This window comes from Arachis hypogaea, chromosome 19 (assembly GCF_003086295.3).
Source record: "Arachis hypogaea cultivar Tifrunner chromosome 19, arahy.Tifrunner.gnm2.J5K5, whole genome shotgun sequence".
NCBI lineage: Eukaryota > Viridiplantae > Streptophyta > Magnoliopsida > Fabales > Fabaceae > Arachis > Arachis hypogaea.
Window position 1 is genome coordinate 57,494,563 of NC_092054.1, and position 19,305 is coordinate 57,513,867.

The following is a 19,305-nucleotide window of genomic DNA, read 5'->3' on the forward strand; positions in this document are numbered from 1 at the left end:
ATGAAGAAGAGATTGAATTGGAAGAAAGCTACCAAGAAGAAGAGGTTGATATTGAAGAAACTTGCAAAGAGGTGGAAGTTGTCAAAGAAGAGCACAAGGGAGTGGAGCTTGCAAATTCGTTAGAAATGCCTCCCCCTAAGTTGCCATCATCCTTCACAACATTCAAGTGGGTAAAATTCATATCCCTTATCTTTCTAATTCCACTTGAATATGGGCTACTGGAGACGGATGGTCAACTTAGAGCTCTTTGTGGCATTAAGAGTAAGAGGAAGATGGTTAGTGGTAAGAATTGTCCTGCAAGGTTCATTATGGTTGAAAGCTAAAAGTTTAAACACAAAGGTTGGTGTAGAGCCCAACTGAATGGGTCTAGGAAGTTGTTTGGCCGCTTTAGTGAGAATTCAGATTGCTTGCTACCCAGATGGAATCATGATGATCAACATAAAGATGGGTGTAAAAGCAAAGTTTGGGATCCTAGAGTCTGTTCTGACATTCAGCACACTGGAAGCCTGAGAACCTGTTTAAAACTGCTCAAGGGCTTTACGTGCCTAGTTTGGGATCCCGGAGGCCATTGGAATCACAAACATTGGTGGAGATTTCTGGATGAATTCAAGCACAAGCCACCATAACAGGAAGTTCATCCAATGTCCAACTTAAGGACTTTAACTAAAAGTGCTAGGTGGGAGACAACCCACCATGGTATGATCGTTCCTTTTTCATTTAGTTTTATTTGTTTTCGAGTTTTATTTTATTTTATTGTATTGAACCTGGAGTTTTGCATAACATTCATATTAGCATTGCATTCTGCATTTTTCATGCATATATAAAAAAAAATTCGCACGTGACGCGACAGCGTCGCCGACGCGTCCGCGTCACCAGTGCGTTTGGAAGAAAAGGAAAGTGATCAGAGAGTCACGCGAAAGCGTGGCTGGAGGCGTGCCTTTGGCACAAATTAATCCACGCGACCGCGTGGATGACGCGTTCGCGTCATTAGCGAAATAGCCTCCCCACGCGTCCACGTCACCCACGCGAACGCGTGGCTTTGTAAAATCGACGTAAAAGGGGTGTATGGCAGAGAGTTATGATGGAGCAGGGCTAGAATGGTGCTAGCAGCACAAGCCCCACCACGCGAACGCATCACCCACGCGTCCGCGTCATATTGGAAATAAGGCCACCCGCGCGATCGCGTCAACCACATGACCGCGTCACCCAAAAATTTGGCGAAAAGAGTTTCGAACAGAGAGTTGTGCGAACGCGAGGCTGCACTCGTGCCAATCGCACAAATCAGGCCACGCGATCGCGTGACCCACGCGTTCGCGTCACCTTACCTTATCGCGCACTACGCGACCGCGTCGCCCAAGCGTCCGCGTCGCCTGCGCCGCACAACTTATCCAGATCAGCGCCAAATATCATATCTTTTCTTCCCCCAAATCCTAATTTTTCTTTTCCATTCTTATTTCTTTCTTCTTTTCTTCTTCCTTCTTTACTTTCATTCTCTTTTACTTAATTGCATACTTTCATTCATTGCATTTTAATTTTGTGCATATTTTTATTTTTCTTTTCTAAATTTATTATTATTTTTTCCATTGGTGTTACAATTTTCTTATTCAACCATTGCATCTTTTCTTGAATTTATTTTGGTGCTCAGTAACTTGTTTTACACTATTGGATAATATTATTTAAAGTCAATGCTAATCTTTTATGATATTTGTATTAATTTTGCATTGACATTAATTTATATTGTCTTGCACTCTCTTCCCCATTGTTACAAATTTTGTACCACTGGTATGCCATGGCTTCTATTATTTTCTCACGTACATGTTGAAGCTTCCATGTAAATGAGACCCTTTTCATTTGGCATTAACCCACCCATACTTCATTTATTTTCTTATCTCTATTTCTGGGTTACTTTTCTTCCCTTTTTCTTTCAGGATGGCCACCCGGAAGGGAACCGAAAGATGTTTACATGGGGAAACAAGCCAAGTCCATCTACACAATCTTTGGAAAAAAGCGCCAGTTGGAACAACCCGTCCACCTGCACATCTCAGCATGCACCGAGGACAGTGCAATCTTTAAATGTGGGGAGGTTGATACCGATCTCCATGGGTTAGTTACTCTTCTATCTCAACACCAATGGTTTATTTTCCTTGTTAGTTGTTGCATTTGCATGTTTGATTGCATGATTATTTGATTTTGTGCATATTTTATCACTTGGTTGAAGTAATTTTTTTTTTCAAGAAACTTTTTAGAGCATTTCACTAATTTGAATAAAATTTAATGTTAAACTTGTTTGAAGAAATATTATACTGGAACATGGTTTAGAGCTCGAACACACAAAATCTGTGAGATTTTTTGAGCCTATTTGAATTGGTTGCATTTTACCAACCAATATTTTATTTTTGGTGTGTGTTTTTTTTCTCTCTAAAATTGTGATCTTTGTCTTGCTTAATTTTATATTTCCATTATTTGATGTATGCATACACTTACATGATTGAGGCCTTTGTTTCACTGAGCTTACATACCCATATGGCCTTACCCTTTCATTATTCTTTGCAAACTAATGTTGAGCCTATTATACCCCTTTGTTCTTTACTTTAGCACATCATTAACTCTAAGCGGAAAACAAAAATGTCCTTAATTTGAATCCTTGGATAGGTTAGACTAGTGAGAGTGCTCATAAATTAAGTATGGGGAAAGTTGAATTTGGAAACATTTGGTTTGAGAATTGAGTATGTTAGAATTTTCTGAAAATGTGAAAAAAAAAATGTTTAAGACATGATTCAAGCATCCAATAATTTAATCATATGCATTGAGAAAAATAAAAGAAAAAATAATACATATATATAAAGAGAGAGAAAATAAAAATAGCAAATAAGAAAAAGGGGACAAAATGCCCCAAAGTAAATGGTGAAAGCAATGCATATGTACTGTACTTGAAATTAGAATGTATGAATATGTGGAAAACATGGTTAATGGATAGTTAGGTTTTGTATTATGATTACATGGATTGTCTAAAGTTAGGTGGAAAGTTTAAGTTAATTAAGGATTCAGATTTTAGTCCACTTGGCCAAATACAATCCTACCTTGACCCTAACCCCATTACAACCCTTAAAAGACCTCTTGATATGTGTATCTGTACATTAAATTTTTGTTGATTGGTAGAAAAAAAACAAGCCTTAGAAAGCAAGGTTAGTAGAGAATTGAGAGAATCGAACCTTAAACACTTGAGTGATTAAAGTGTATACACTACCAGTGAGGGTTCGATGCTCAATTCCTTGTTCCTTGCTTTCATGAGCTATTTTCTTCTTGCAAGTCTATTTGTACTTCATTTTCATGATTTGAATTAGTGAAATCCAGTTCATATTTCTTCTTGAAGGATTTGTTTACTTTTAACTAAGTAGGTAGAAATATTTTTCATGTAGTTGCATTCATATAGATAGGTTGCATTTCATATTAATCTACCATTCCTCTTCATCTTTATAGATTCTCTTGAGCTTAGCATGAGGACATGCTAATGTTTAAGTGTGGGGAGGTTGATAAACCACTATTTCATGGTTTATCTTGTGCTCAATTGAGTGGTTTTTATCAACTCTTTACCCACTTATTCATACTATTTACATGGTTTTACATTTGCCTTCCTAATTATGTGCTTTGATTGAAAACATGCTTCTTTGGCCTTAAGTTCCCTATGTTTAATCCTCTCTTATTACCATTAGATGCATTGATATGTGTGTTAAGTGATTTTAGAGATTACAGGACAAGAATGGCTCAGAGGATAGAAAGGAAGCATGCAAAAGTGGAAGGAATATAGGAAACTGAAGGAACTGCTAAAGCTGTCCAACCTGACCTCCTGGCACTCAAACGACCATAACTTGAGCTACAAAGGTCCAAACGACGCGGTTCCAGTTGTGTTGGAAAGCTAACATCCAGGGCTTCACAACGATATATAATTTGCCATAGCTGCCTCAAAGTTAGGCGACGCGAATGCGTGAATGACGTGCTTGCGTCGCATCTGCGAACTTCAATCCACGCTAACGCATGGACGACGCCTCCGTGTTGCTTTGCCGCAACCTGAACGTACCAGAAATTGCTAGGAGTGATTTCTGGGCTATTTTGACCCAGTTTTCAGCCCAGAACACATAGATTAGAGGCTATAAAGTGGGGGAATGCATCCATTCATAATAAGCTCATATTCATAATTTTAGGACTAGATGTAGTTTTTAGAGAGAGAGGTTCTCTCCTCTCTCTTAGGATTTAGTTTTAGGATTTAGGATTATTTCTTCTTCATCTCAGGTTCAATGTTCCTTTTATTTATTTTATCAATTTAGTTTATGAACTCTTTATGTTTAGATTGATTTTCCTTACTTAATGCAATTTGAGGTATTTCAGATTTATGATTGCTCTCTTTTATTTATGATATAAATAATTTGAATTTTTCCCTTTTGGCTTTGGTTGAGTCATTGGAGACACTTGAGTTATCAAACTCATTGTTGACTGAAAATTGGAATTCTTCAAGAATTAATTCGAGTTCTAATAACTCTAGCCTTTCCCAAGGAAAGACTAGGACCTGAGGAATCAGAATTAATTCATCCACTTAACTTACCTTCATAGTTAGAGGTTAACAAAGTGGGAGAAAAATCCAATTCTCATTACAATTGATAAGGATAACCAGGATAGGACTTCCAGTTTTCATACCTTGCCAAGAGTCTATTTTATAGTTATTTATTTTATTCTTATTATCATTTAACATACTGCTTCCTTACTTTCAAAACCCCCAATTTACAAGACTCATAACCATTAATAAGAACATACCTCCCTGTAATTCTTTGAGAAGACGACCCGAGGTTTAAATACTCGGTTATCAATTTTAAAAAGGGGTTTGTTACTTGTGACAACCAGAACTTTTGTAAGAAAGGTTGATTGCTTGGTTTAGTAACTATACTTACAACGAGTATTTATTATAACTTCTAAACCATCAATCTTCAGTTCTCTTCATGGACAGCACGTTTGAGCTTCCAAATATGGCAATGTTCCCAACGTTGGTGTAAACATTGGTGTGCCAACGTTGCCTCTAACATTGCACACCAATGCCAGCAACCCTGTCCCCTTCAAAGGAGTATAACTTAAGTTGCAGATGTCTAATTGAGGTGATTCTAGTTGGGTTGGAAAGTTGACATTCAGATATTTCCAACCATATATAATAGTATATAGTGGGCATCAAATTGGCAACGTTAACAAAAGGACAAAGTGACGTCTCAAGGCTTGATGTGGAACATTCAGATTTGGAATTTGAGAATTTAGCATCCACGCGCACGCGTAGGTAACGTGCACGCGTGGATGTGCAAACGTTGGAGGCCAACGTTGCCTCAAACGCTAGCCTCCAACATCCGCGATAAGATTTCAGAAATGGGAGTTGGGAATTTTGCATCGACGCGTACGCGTCAATGACGCGTACGCGTGAACATTCTTTTTCAGCCCAACCATGCGTATGCGTAGGTCACGCGTACGCGTGAAAAGTAGAATGTTGGCCCTCCAATGTTGAGTCAAATGCCAATGACAGAAAGCAGAACTGAATTTTCAAAGCGGCGTTTGATTCAACGTTTGCCCTCAAATGTGATCACCAACGTTAAGGCCAATTCAATTCCAAATTGCACCTATGCCCAATATGAAAGTGAGTTGCCAATGCCCATCACTGAAGAATTACTCCTAAATACTTCAACCAAGGCCCACATCCAAATACTTAATCCAATTGAAGATGAGAAGAGGGTTATAAATAGAAGAATTGTTGAAGATTGAAGGAGCTCTTGGGAGGCCCTGAAGGGGCTCTGGGAGTTCAGACTCCAAATTTCATTTTTCTGTATTTCTTTAGTTTCTGTTTTTTGCATTTTTCTTTTTCTGTAAAGTTGAATTGAGCTTTGAACAACTAACCCCATTTCATTGGGTTAAGGATCTCTATTGTAATTCAATGGATCAATATTAGTTTCTTTCTTCTTCTTCTTTCTTTTCTCTTGATTTTTGTTAGAAAGCTTTTGATCTTAATTCAATTGGATAGTTGTCTTGAGAGAGAAGCTATCCATAATTGGAATTCTTCGGATCCTTGAGAGAGGGATGAAGAATTCATGCTAGAATTGCTTTTTCATATTTGATTAAATTGGGGGTTGGATGGATATAGTGATATGTAATCCTACTAATACTTTGATCTATGAATTTGTGTGGTATAATCAGTGACCGAACTTCAACTCTTCCCATGAGAAATTAAATCAAGACATTGGGAAATTGTTCATGCTTAGTTAGTTGGTGAGCCAAGACATTGGGATCCAATCATCTAAGATTGCCAAGCAATGTCAATGAATGCATTGATTGAGGAAGAGATGAAAATAATTTGATCCGGAGAATTCAATATCTCCTGAAACCCAATGAAACCCCCATCTCTAATCTACCCATTCTATTTACATTCTGATCTTTAATTTCATGCTAATTCCCCATTCCCATTTAATTTCATGCAATTTAAGCTTCTGTCATTTAATTTCCAGCAATTTAATTTCTGTTTATTTACTTTCTTGCAATTTAAGTTTCCCGCCAATTTACTTTCTGCAATTCTCAACCAAATCTGATTTGGCTCAACTAATATAATTCTCCAATTGACATTGCTCAATCTACCAATCCCTGTGGGATTCGATCTCACTCTACAGTGAGTTTTTACTTGACGACAATCCAGTGCACTTGCTAGAAGGAAATTTGTTGAGAAGTAAATTTTCGCGCATCACTCTATTCCGTCTTTCCTCCTTAGTTACAGTAAGTATTCTTATTTTGGAATCCTCACCGCTAGTGTCTTGTTAATAGTTTATTAAGAAATTTGAGGTGTTGATGTCGTAGGGTTGAGTTACTATAATCGCATGCTGTGATTGTGGTTGTCGTTGCTGTGGAAAGTCATCGGAACTACTAGTACTGCCCCTGTTGTGACTATAATTGGAAAATTTTCATTGGTTCAATCGTGTAGTTGAGTTACTTTGAGGTAGAGGATTTTTCTTAAACTCATTTTATTTCAAAAAATTGTTATAAAATGATATCAATGTGAAAAATATATTTTTAGTGATTGTGAGTTTTATGAATTATATTGGACTGTGTTGGAGAAATAGAATTGGTTAAATGAGAATGGATATTAAAGTAACAAATGAATTAGAAATAATGGTTGAAGCCTCTTGGTGGGTGGATTAGAATTTGGATTTTTTTAAATAAATTAAATAAATATTTTAAAGATTTTTTACGAAAATGCACTCTATGTCTTATTTCGTTTACAGTGCAAACGAAATAATATTACACATATTTTGTTTACACTGTAAATGAAATAAGACTGACATGCACAGACCTATATACTTCGTTTATAGTGTAAAAAAAATACGTGTAATATTATTTTGTTTACACTGTAAACAAAATACGTGGAAAATTATGACGTTTACAATGTAAACGAGATACGTTACGACAAATTTTCAGCAGCTATAAAAGGATGTGCAACCCTTTGTATTCTTCACAAATATTTCACTGCTTCTTCAATACCTTTTTCTTTTGCAAATTAGCCATAATGTCTAGTAGTAGTGGATATTTGGTTGTATGTGTATATCCTAATTGTCTTATAAGAAATGGTGATAATAAGGTCATTTTTCAATGAGAGAATCCCGTTTTGTTGCGTACTTGGCGAGTTACTTCGTTGTCGGAGCTAAAGAGTTTGATATTGAGTAGCGTTGCTGGTAGTGGAAAAAAAGAGATTGGACGGGTAGGGTATAGGCTGCTAGCACCGATAAAAAATAGAGTTTTTTGGTTTCGTCTATTTTGGCTGCACGGCAAGGAACATGTGCAGCTGATGTTTGATATCCATGGGAGAATCATATCCGAACAAGTGATGGAGCTTTCTGCAGAGGTTGGTGATGTCGGTGACGGTGGAATTGGGCAGTCGTACTTTGTGCAAGATGATCCACCTCTCGCACCACCACCGATACACGTTGCTAGTCCAGTGGATGGAATAGACGTTGACGCTGAGGACTCAAACAAGGAGTATGTTACGGATAGCAACGAGAGCGGTTCTTCAGAAGATGATGATGAGGAGGAGTTTGTGCCGGAAACCCCAGTCGAGCCATCACGTCGGTATCTTCTGCCTGTCCCGCACCCAATTTCAGCCTTGTCATTGGTACCCAGTCACTATCATACATTGGACATGGATGTGATACAAGAAAAAAATCCATTTTCCAACATGGGTGAAGACGATTACAACTTAGATGGTGGTCTAGAGTTTAGGGTTGGCCATATATTCAAAAGCAAAGATGCATTACTACAGGGGGTAACAAATTATAGCATCCATAGAAATGTGGAGTATCGCATTGTGGAGTCAGATCGATTAAAGTACCATGTACATTGCCGACAATACAAAGCAGGCTGCCCTTGGTGTATCTTCGGGTTGCTCTCCGACAGAATCCCGGATATTTTTAAGTTCAAGTTTAATTGTGATCTATATTGTCAGTTATCATTTTTATGGTTGGTGTACATGTGAAACATGGTTGTTCTACTTCGTTAGGGAGGTCCGTAGGGTAGGAGGCGCACATACGTGTTTAGCACCTACCATGTCTCAGGACCAGTGACAGTTGGACATCAATCTCATCTGCCGTGTCATCCTCCCGTTGATACAATCCACCACGTCTGTCAGGATATCTACCTTACAAGGTGCAGTTAGGCAAAGCTATCACTTCAAACTCTCATTCAAAAAGGTCTGGATGGTGAAGCAAAAGGCAATTGCGCAGATATACGGTTATTGGGAGGAGTAATACAATAAGGTGCCAAGGTTACTGCAAGCACTGCAAGTTGTTGTCCCAAAATAGTATATCAGTGCTTTACCATACTATGATGGTCAGCTTATGGTACATGATTGTAGTATGTTTGATAAGGTATTCTAGGCCTTCCCTACCTGTGTGGAAGCTTTCAAGCACTGCAAGCCGATCATGTCCGTCGATGGCATGCATCTATCTATCTGGCTAGACCTCCCTGGGCTGCATCCGATGGTCAGGGGCGTATCGGGGAAGGTCAAGAACATCCCTCAGCTGGCTAGTAGAAGGCTACACGTCTTCTGGTAAGTCCAGCACTGGGGGTCATCAAGCACATCCTGCCCCGATAAGTGTCTGACACGGCAATGCAGCCTATACCAATTCCCGTACTCCCAGGTCGGACGGTAGTCGAGACAGAACTGAATGGATATCCGGTGTCCTTCCTCAAACCGAGCCCTCCTCTAGTCATACCACTCCTCATGCTTGCTAGGCCACCAGACGTCCTCACCTCTACCTTTGGTAGTCAGAAACCTGTTGACGTTGACCGGCTCCCCTGGCACTGGCTGCTCGCCATTGAACTGGCACTTTACTTGGACGGCCTAATAGAACTCAACTATGTTGAAGCAGACGAGGGGGACAACAGACATCCAGGTCCCCCATTCTGCCTCCTCCTTCAGCCATAATGGACAAATATCCTGAAATGTAGGGTCGATGTACGGGGTCTACACAAACTACAAATGAAAAAAGTGAAATAGTTATCAGTACCCGTCTACCTTTATTTAGGTTGAGTAAACTACAAAAATGTTAACATAATAAAGGTTTAACTCGTTTACCTCATCTCACAGTAACTTATCGAAATCCTGATGCCATTACAGGAGTCTTTGCTAGTGGTAGTCCCTGCTCTGCTGCTTCGTGCTGATCAACCTGTGGACACATGCAAGTGAAACCAAACTTAACTTAGTTTCCAACATAATTGAATTGCGATAATGAATAATAATGGTAAAACAGATAAGGTGATAGTTACCTCGCAGCCATCGGGTACATGTAAACCTGTCACTCAGGTGGATACTACTTAGAAAATCTCTGGTAGATCCAAGACACCAGCAGAGGAGTGCATCCTGTAATGTCTGTGGTGGAGCGATATGCTGCATTGCATAGGAAATGATATGTCCATGCCAGCACCATAGAACCCCAGGACAAAGAACGGCACCTCCCAAAGTCATCTAGCAGCAGGAGCCACCGGAGATGGACCGTATTGTTGGACTTATCGGTCAGTAGGTAATCCCCGATTATCAACATGATATAGCACCTCTGATGAGGGAAAATCGATTCCAAAGGAGAGGTTGGGAAGTTCTCACCAACCCCATTCAACAAGTCGGGATCCTAATGGTTCAAGAGTTCTATGCAAACGCATGGATCACTAGGAACCATGATCAAAGTGTGAACCCAAATCCAAAGCATTGGCTCACCATGGTTCGGGGAAATACCTAGATTTCAGTTCGGAGAATGTAAGGCTGGCGTTCAACTTGCCAATGATGGAAGAGAACGCACGCCCCTACACAAAAAGGGTCAACTTTGATCAAAGATTGGACCAAGTCCTCATAGACATATGTGAGGAAGGAGCTCAATGGAAAATTGACTCAAGAGGCAAGCCGGTTTAATTAAGAAGGCATGACCTCAAACCAGCGGCTAGGGGATGGCTAGAGTTCATTCAACGCTCAATTATTCCTACTAGTAACCGGTCTGAAGTTACTATAGACCGGGCCATCATGATCCATAGTATCATGATTGGAGAAGAGGTGGAAGTTCATGAGATTATACCTCAAGAACTCTACAAGGTGGCTGACAAGTCCTCCATTGGGCAAGGTTAGCCTTTCCTCACCTCATTTGCCACCTCTGCAATTCGGCTGGAATTGACATAGAGGGAGACATCCTCATTAAAGAGGATAAGCCCATCACTAAGAAAAGGATGGAGCAAACAAGAGATCATGGACCTCAACATGAGCATGAGGAGATTCCTCACCATGAAATCCCTGAGATGCCTCAAGGGATGCACTTTCCTCCACAGAATTATTGGGAGCAAATCAACACCTCCCTAGGAGAATTAAGTTCCAACATGGGACAACTAAGGGTGGAGCACCAAGAGCACTCCATCATCCTCAATGAAATTAGAGAAGATCAAAGAGCTATGAGGGAGGAGCAAAAAAGACAAGGAAGAGACATAGAGGAGCTCAAGAGCACCATTGGTTCTTCAAGGAGAGGAAGACGCCACCCTCACTAAGGTGGACTCATTCCTTAATTTCCTTGTCTATTTATTTTTTGTTTTTCGGTTTTTGAGCCTTATATGTTATTTATGTTTGTGCCTTTACTATATGATCATTAGTGTCTAAGTGTCTATGCCTTAAAGTTATGAATATGAATCCATCAACTCTCTTGAATGAAAAATGTTCTAAAAACAAAAGAACAGGAAGTACATGGTTTCAAATTCATCATTGAAACTAGTTTAATTATTTTGATGTGGTGACAATACTTTTTGTTTTCTGAATGAATGCTTGAACAGTGCATATGTCTTTTGAAGTTGATGTTTATGAATGTTAAATATGTTGGCTCTTGAAGAATAAGGAAAAAGGAGAAATGTTATTTGATAATCTGAAAAATCATAAAAATGATTCTTGAAGCAAGAAAAAGCAGTGAATACAAAAGCTTGCAGAAAAAAATGCGAAAAAAAAGAGAAAAAGAAAAAGAAAAAGCAAGCAGAAAAAGCCAAAAGCTCTTTAAACCAAAAGGCAAGAGCAAAAAGCCAATAGCCCTTAAAACCAAAAGGCAAGGGTAATAAAAAGGATCCAAGGCTTTGAGCATCAGTGGATAGGAGGGTCTAAAGGAATAAAATCCTGGCCTAAGCGGCTAAACCAAGCTGTCCCTAACCATGTGCTTGTGGCGTGAAGGTTTCAAGTGAAAACTTGAGACTGAGCGGTTAAAGTCAAGGTCCAAAGCAAAAACAGAGTGTGATTAAGAACCCTGGACACCTCTAATTGGGAACTTTAGCAAAGCTGAGTCACAATCTGAAAAGGTTCACCCAGTTATGTGTCTATGGCATTTATGTATCCGGTGGTAATACTGGAAAACAAAGTGCTTAGGGCCACGGCCAAGACTCATTAAGTAACTGTGTTCAAGAATCAACATACTGAACTAGGAGAATCAATAATACTATATGAATCCTAAGTTCCTATAGATGCCAATGATTCTGAACCTCAATGGATAAAGTGAGATGCCAAAACTATTCAAGAGGCAAAAAGCTACAAGTCCCGCTCATCTGATTGGAGCTAAGTTTCATTGATATTTTGGAATTTATAGTATATTCTCTTCTTTTTATCCTATTTGATTTTCAGTTGCTTGGGGACAAGCAACAATTTAAGTTTGGTGTTGTGATGAGCGGATAATTTATACGCTTTTTGGCATTGTTTTTACATAGTTTTTAGTATGATTTAGTTAGTTTTTAGTATATTTTTATTAGTTTTTAATTAAAATTCACATTTCTGGACTTTACTATGATTTTGTGTATTTTTTTGTGATTTCAGGTATTTTCTGGCTGAAATTGAGAGACTGGAGCAAAAATCAGATTCAGAGGTTGAAGAAGGACTGCAGATGCTGTTGGATTCTGACCTCCCTACACTCAAAGTGGATATTCTAGAGCTACAGAACTCCAAATGGCGCGCTCTGAATTGCATTGGAAAGTAGACATCCAGAGCTTTCCAGCAATATATAATAGTCCATGCTTTGCCCGAGTTTAGACGACGCAAACTGGCATTGAACGCCAGTTCCATGCTGCATTCTGGAGTTAAACGCCAGAAACAGGTTGCAAAGTGGAGTTAAACGCCAGAAACAGGTTACAAACTGGCGTTCAACTTCAAGAGAAGCCTCTACACATGTAAAGCTCAATGCTCAGCCCAAGCACACACCAAGTGGGCCCCGAAAGTGGATTTCTGCATCATTTACTTATTTCTATAAACCCTAGTAACTAGTTTAGCATAAAGAGGACTTTTTACTATTGTATTTACATCTTTGGATTATATTTTGATCCTTTGATCATGTTTAGGGGGCTGGCCATTCGGCCATGTCTGGACCTTATCACTTATGTATTTTCAACGGTAGAGTTTCTACACACTATAGATTAAGGTGTGGAGCTCTGCTGTTCCTTACAGATTAATGCAAAGTACTACTATTTTTCTATTCAATTCAAGCTTATTCCTATTCTAAGATATTCATTCGCACCCAAGAACATGATGAATATGATGATTATGTGACGCTCATCATCATTCTCACTTATGAATGCGTGCCTGGCAAACACTTCCGTTCTACATGCAAACAAGCTAGAATGAGTATCTCTTAGATATCTAATATAGGGGACCGAGTCCGAGATATTAGAGTCTTCGTGGTATAAGTTAGAACCCATGGAGGGCCATTCTTGAGATCCGAAAAGTCTAAACCTTGTCTGTGGTATTCCGAGTAGGATCTGGGAAGGGATGGCTGTGACGACCTTCAAACTCGCGAGTGCTGGGCGTAGTGACAGACGCCAAAGGATAGTAAATCCTATTCCAGTATGATCGAGGACCGACAGATGATTAACCATGCAGTGACAGCGCATTGGACCAATTTCACAGAGAGGATGGGATGTAGCCATTGACAACGGTGATGCCCTACATACAGCTTGCCATGGAACGAAAGCATCTCTATACGCTTATCTGAAATTCTCACCAATGAATTACATAAGTATCTCTATCTTATTTTCTATTTTATTTATCTTTTAATTATTAAATCTCTATAATCAATTGAATCCGCCTGACTGAGATTCCCAAGGTGACCATAGCTTGCTTCAAGCCGACAATCTCCGTGGGATCGACCCTTACTCACGTAAGGTTTATTACTTGGACGACCCAGTGAACTTGCTGGTTAGTTGTATAAAAATTGTGAAAAAGAACTAAAATTATGAACGTGCGTATTAAGTTTTTAGCGCCGTTACCAAGGAATGAACGATCACGATTTCATGCACCAACTGCAGAAAATCACAGTAAATGATTCATCAGGGATTGGTGATATCCTAATCCTTCATGAATCAATGGGTCTCAACTCCTTTCTCAATCATATGAGTAAATCTATGGAAGATTGAAATTGATTGGATCCCAATTCCTTGGCAATCCAATTCTCTCTAATCACAATCAATCTTGTCAATTCCTTGATCTAATTGTCATGAGAAGAGTTAGAGCACATTCTCTCATCCATAAGCCACACTAATTCTCAAATCCTCAATTCCTTCCGAATGGTGTTGGTTAGGAGAATTGTGAAGGATAGAGCTCCAATTCTAATGTAGGTGATTCTCCTTTCGAGGCTCACACCCACATTCAATTGAATTAAACCCCCTTCTGGAGTGAATAACTCACAATCAGAACAGAAGATATCCAATAGCTACACAAGCAGATTGAGAAGAAGAAGAATTTCATTGATCCATAATGATTACAATAGAGCTCCTCCCCCTAATGAATTTGTGGTTTAGTTCATCATTGCTCAAGAAAACAGAAAATAGAGAAAATTGTAGAAAAGAAAAATACAAAGAATGCAGAATTCCCCAATTGGGGTCTCTGCCTCACTGGCCTTCCAGATCTACCAACCAGCCTTCCTATTGAAATCAAATTTTCCTCTATTTATACACTTTCCAATTCAGTCATCAAGTACTTGGAGTGGGCTTTTTGGCCTTTGTTAAAGTGGGTCAGAAAAGGTACTTCCATGCATCTTGATGAGCAGATAATTTATACCCTTTTTGGCATTGTTTTTACATAGTTTTTAGTATGTTTTAGCTACTTTTTATTATATTTTTATTATTTTTTATTTAAAAATCACATTTCGGGATTTTACTATGAGTTTGTGTATTTTTCTGTGATTTCAGGTATTTTCTGACTAAAATTGAGGGAACTGAGCAAAAATCTGATTCAGAGGCTGAAAAAGGACTGCAGATGCTGTTGGATTCTGACCCTGCTGCATTTGAAATGGATTTTCTGGAGCTACAGAAGCCCAATTGGCGCGCTCTCAATTACGTTGGAAATTAGACATCCTGGACTTTCTAGCAATATATAATAGTCCATACTTTGCTCGAGATTTGATGGCCCAAACTAGAGTTCAAAGTCAGCCTAAAATATCTTGGTGTAAAACGCCCAAACTGGCACCAGAATTGGAGTTAAACGCCCAAATGGGCACTAAAGCTGGCGTTTAACTCCAGAAAAAGCCTAAGCACGAAAAAGCTTCAATGCTTAGCTCGAGCACACAGCAAGTGGGCCCCAAAAGTGGATTTCTGCACTATCTGCACTTAGTTACTCATTTTCTGTAACCCTAGTTACTAGTTTAGTATAAAAACTACTTTTAGAGATTTATTTTAGGATTGGTCTTTTATCTTTGATGAGTTTTATGCTATCATAGACCATTGTTCATGTTTGGAGGCTGGCCTCACGGCCATGCCTAGACCTTTTTCACTTATGTATTTTCTACGGTGGAGTTTACACACCCCATAGATAAAGGTGTGGAGCTCTGCTGTTCTTCATGAATTAATGCAATTACTACTGTTTTTCCTTCAATTCACGCTTACTTCTTCTCCAAGATATACTCTTGTTCTTAATTCAGTTAAGCCAGAATGAAGGGGTGACCCGTGACAATCACCTAATCTTCGTTACTCGCTTAGCCAAGATCGCGTGCCTGACAACCACAAAGCAGTCTACATGATGTTCAACGTAGTCATTGGACGACAGCTGGAGTATACTCTCTTGGATATCTAATACACAGACCGAGTCTGTGAGATTAGTATCTTCGTGGTATAGGTTAGAACCATTGGCAGCATTCCTGAGATCCGGAAAGTCTAAACCTTGTCTGTGGTATTTCGAGTAGGATCTGGGAAGGGATGACTATGACGAGCTTCAAACTTGCGAATGTTGGATACAGTGATAGTGTGCAAAAGGAAAATGGTCCTATTCCGACGCTAGCGGGAACCGACATATGATTAGCCGTGCGGTGACAGCGCATATGGATTTGTTTTCATCCGAGAGGATCATACAGCTTGCCATGGAAGGAGGTAACGCATGGTTGGAAGAAGGCAGTAGGAAAGCAGAAGTTCAGAAGCAACAAAGCATCTCCAGACGCTTATCTGAAATTTCCACCAATAAATTACATAAGTATCTCTATTTTATTTTCTGTTTTATTTATATTTTAATTATCAAAACCTCATAACCAATTGAATCCGCCTGACTGAGATTTACAAGGATGACCATAGCTTGCTTTAAGCCGACAATCTCCGTGGGATCGACCCTTACTCACGTAAGGTTTATTACTTGGACGACCCAGTGTACTTGCTAATTAGTTACGCGGATTTGTGTAAAAGATGAGATCATGTTCTTCCACACCAAGTCTTTGGCGCTGTAGCCAGGGAATGAACAATCTGTACCAAGTTTTTGGCGCTGTTGCTAGGGATTGTTCGGGTTTGGACAATTGACGGTTCATCTTGTTGCTCAGATTAGGTAATTTTATTTTAATTTTAAGCTTTTTATTTTTGAAAAATTCAAAAAAAAATAATAAATATTTTATTTTATTCTTCAGAATTTCTAAGAATGAATTCTAGAGTTTCATCATGATCTGTTGAAGCCTGGCTGGTTGCTAAGCCATGTCTAATTTTTTTGGACCGAGGCTTTCATTTGTCATTGCAGGAGCCTTTTGATTTCTATCAATTTGGCTGTTGTACGTAATGCTCCACTGAAGCTTGGCTGGCCATTGGCCATGTCTAATCTTTTGGACCAAAGATTTCACACAAAGCTTGGCTGGCTATTTAGCCATGTCTAAATTTTTGGACCGAAGCTTTAGACTAACATTGCATGATTCCTGGAATTTCTATTAAAAATTTTGAAATTTTTTATTTTCTTCTTCCAAATTAATTTTTGAAAAAAAAATAAAATAATAAAAATTTACAAAAAAAAATTAATAAAACCATAAAAACAAAAAATTTTATGTTTCTTGTTTGAGTCTTGTGTCAAATTTTAAGTCTGGTGTCAATTGCATATTTTGATTTTTTCTTTAAATTTTCGAAGAACACATGCATTGAGTTTCTTCATTGATCTTCAAGTTGTTCTTGATGATTGTCTTTGTTTGATCTTTACATTTTTTTTGTTTTGTGTCTTTTCTTGTTTTTCATATGCATTCTTGAATTACTAGTGTCTAAAGTTTAAAAATTTTTAAGTTTGGTGTCTTGCATGTTTTTCTTTTCTTAAAAATTTTCAAAAACATGTTCTTGGTGTTCATCATGATCTTCAAAGTGTTCTTGGTGTTCATCTTGACACTCAAAGTGTTCTTGCATGCATTAGTTGTTTTAATTTTAATTTCTTATGTCTTGTGTCTGTTTGATGTTTTTCTCTTTTTTCATTAATTTCAAAAATAAAAAAAATATATTTCCCTTTATTTTGCTCATAATTTTTGAAATTTTGAATTGATTTGGTAAAAAATTTTTAAAATTTAGTTGTTTCTTGTTAGTCATGTCAAAATTTCAAATTAAAAATTCTATCTTTTTCAAATCTTTTTCAAAAATAAAATCTTTTTCATTTTTTTATTTTCAAAAATTTCAAAATTGATTTTCAAAATCTTTATCTTTTTTTAATTTCATATTTTCGAAATAATGCTAACATTTAATATTTAAATTCAAAATTTTTCAAGTTGTTACTTGTCTATTAAGAAAGGTTCAATCTTTAAATTCTAAAATCATATCTTTTAGTTTCTTGTTAGTCAAGTAATCAACTTTAATTTTCAAAATCAAATCTTTTTAAATTTCCTTTTCAATCTTCTTCAAAATAAATTTCAATCATATCTTTTTCAAATCAATTTCAAATTCTTCTCTAACTTCTTATCTTTCAAAATTTATTTTCAAATATTTTTCAATTAACTACTTGACTTTTTGTTTGATTTTAAAAGTTTACTATTTCTTATCTTTTTCAAACTAGCTAACTACTTTTCTCTCTTTTATTTTCAAAAACTCCTCACCACTTTTTCAAAATTCCTTTTTAATTAACTAATTGTTTAAATTTAAATTTTATTTTATTTCTTTTAATATTTTCGAATACTAACCAATAATTAAAATAAAAACAAAAATATTTCCTTTTATTTTAATTTAAAATTTGAATTCTCTCTCTCTCTCTCTCATCTCTTTCTATTGATTTAATTATTTACTAACACTTCTCTTCTTCTTATAATTCGAACCCTCTCTCCCTCTCTGTGTTCAAATTCTTCATCTTCTCTCTTCTTCATTCTACTCTTCTATTCTTCTACTCACATAAAGGAATCTCTATACTATGACATAGAGGATTCTTATTCTTTTCTGTTCTCTTCTTTTTCATATGAGTAGGAGCAAGGATAAGAACATTCTTGTTGAAGCTGATCCAAAATCTGAAAGGACTCTAAAGAGAAAACTAAGAGAAGCTAAAGCACAACACTCTGGAGAGGACCTGACAAAATTTTTCGAAAAAGTAGAAGAGATGGCCGAACCCAACAACAATGGTGGAGATGCAAGGAAGATGCTTGGTGACTTTATTGCACCCTCTTTTGACTTCTGTGGAAGGAGCATCTCAATTCCTACAATTGGAGCAAACAACTTTGAGCTTAAGCCTTAATTAGTTTCTTTGATGCAGTAGAATTGCAAGTTTCATGGACTTCCATTGGAAGATCCTCATCAGTATCTAGCTGAATTCTTGCAAATCTATGATACTGTTAAGACCAATGGGGTTAATCCTGAGGTCTACAGACTTATGCTTTCCCCTTTGCTGTAAGAGACAGAGCAAGGACATGGTTGGACTCACAATCTAAAGATAGCCTGAACTCTTGGGAAAAGTTGGTCAATGCTTTCTTGGCCAAGTTCTTTCCACCTCAAAAGTTGAGCAAGCTTAGAGTGGAAGTCCAAACCTTCAGACAGAAGGAAGGTGAATCCCTCAATGAAGCTTAGGAAAGATACAAGCAATTGATCAGAAGGTGTCCTTCTGACATGTTTTCAGAATGGAGTATCATATGTATATTCTATGATGGTCTGTCTGAATTGTCCAAGATGTTATTGGATCACTCTGCTGATGGATCTCTTCATCTGAAGAAGACGCCTGCAGAAGCCCAGGAACTCATTGAAATAGTTGCAAATAACCAGTTCATGTACACTTCTGAAAGGAATCCTGTAAATAATGGGACAACTCAGAAGAAAGGAGTTCTTGAGATTGATACTCTGAATGCCATATTGGCTCAGAATAAAATATTGACTCAGCAAGTCAATATGATTTCTTAGAGTCTGACTGAAATGCAAGCATCAGGCAGTACTAAAGAAGCCTCCCCTGAAGGAGAAGCTTATGATCCTGAGAATCCTGGAATGGAAGAGGTGAATTACATGGGAGAATCCTATGGAAACACCTACAATCCTTCATGGAGGAATCATCCT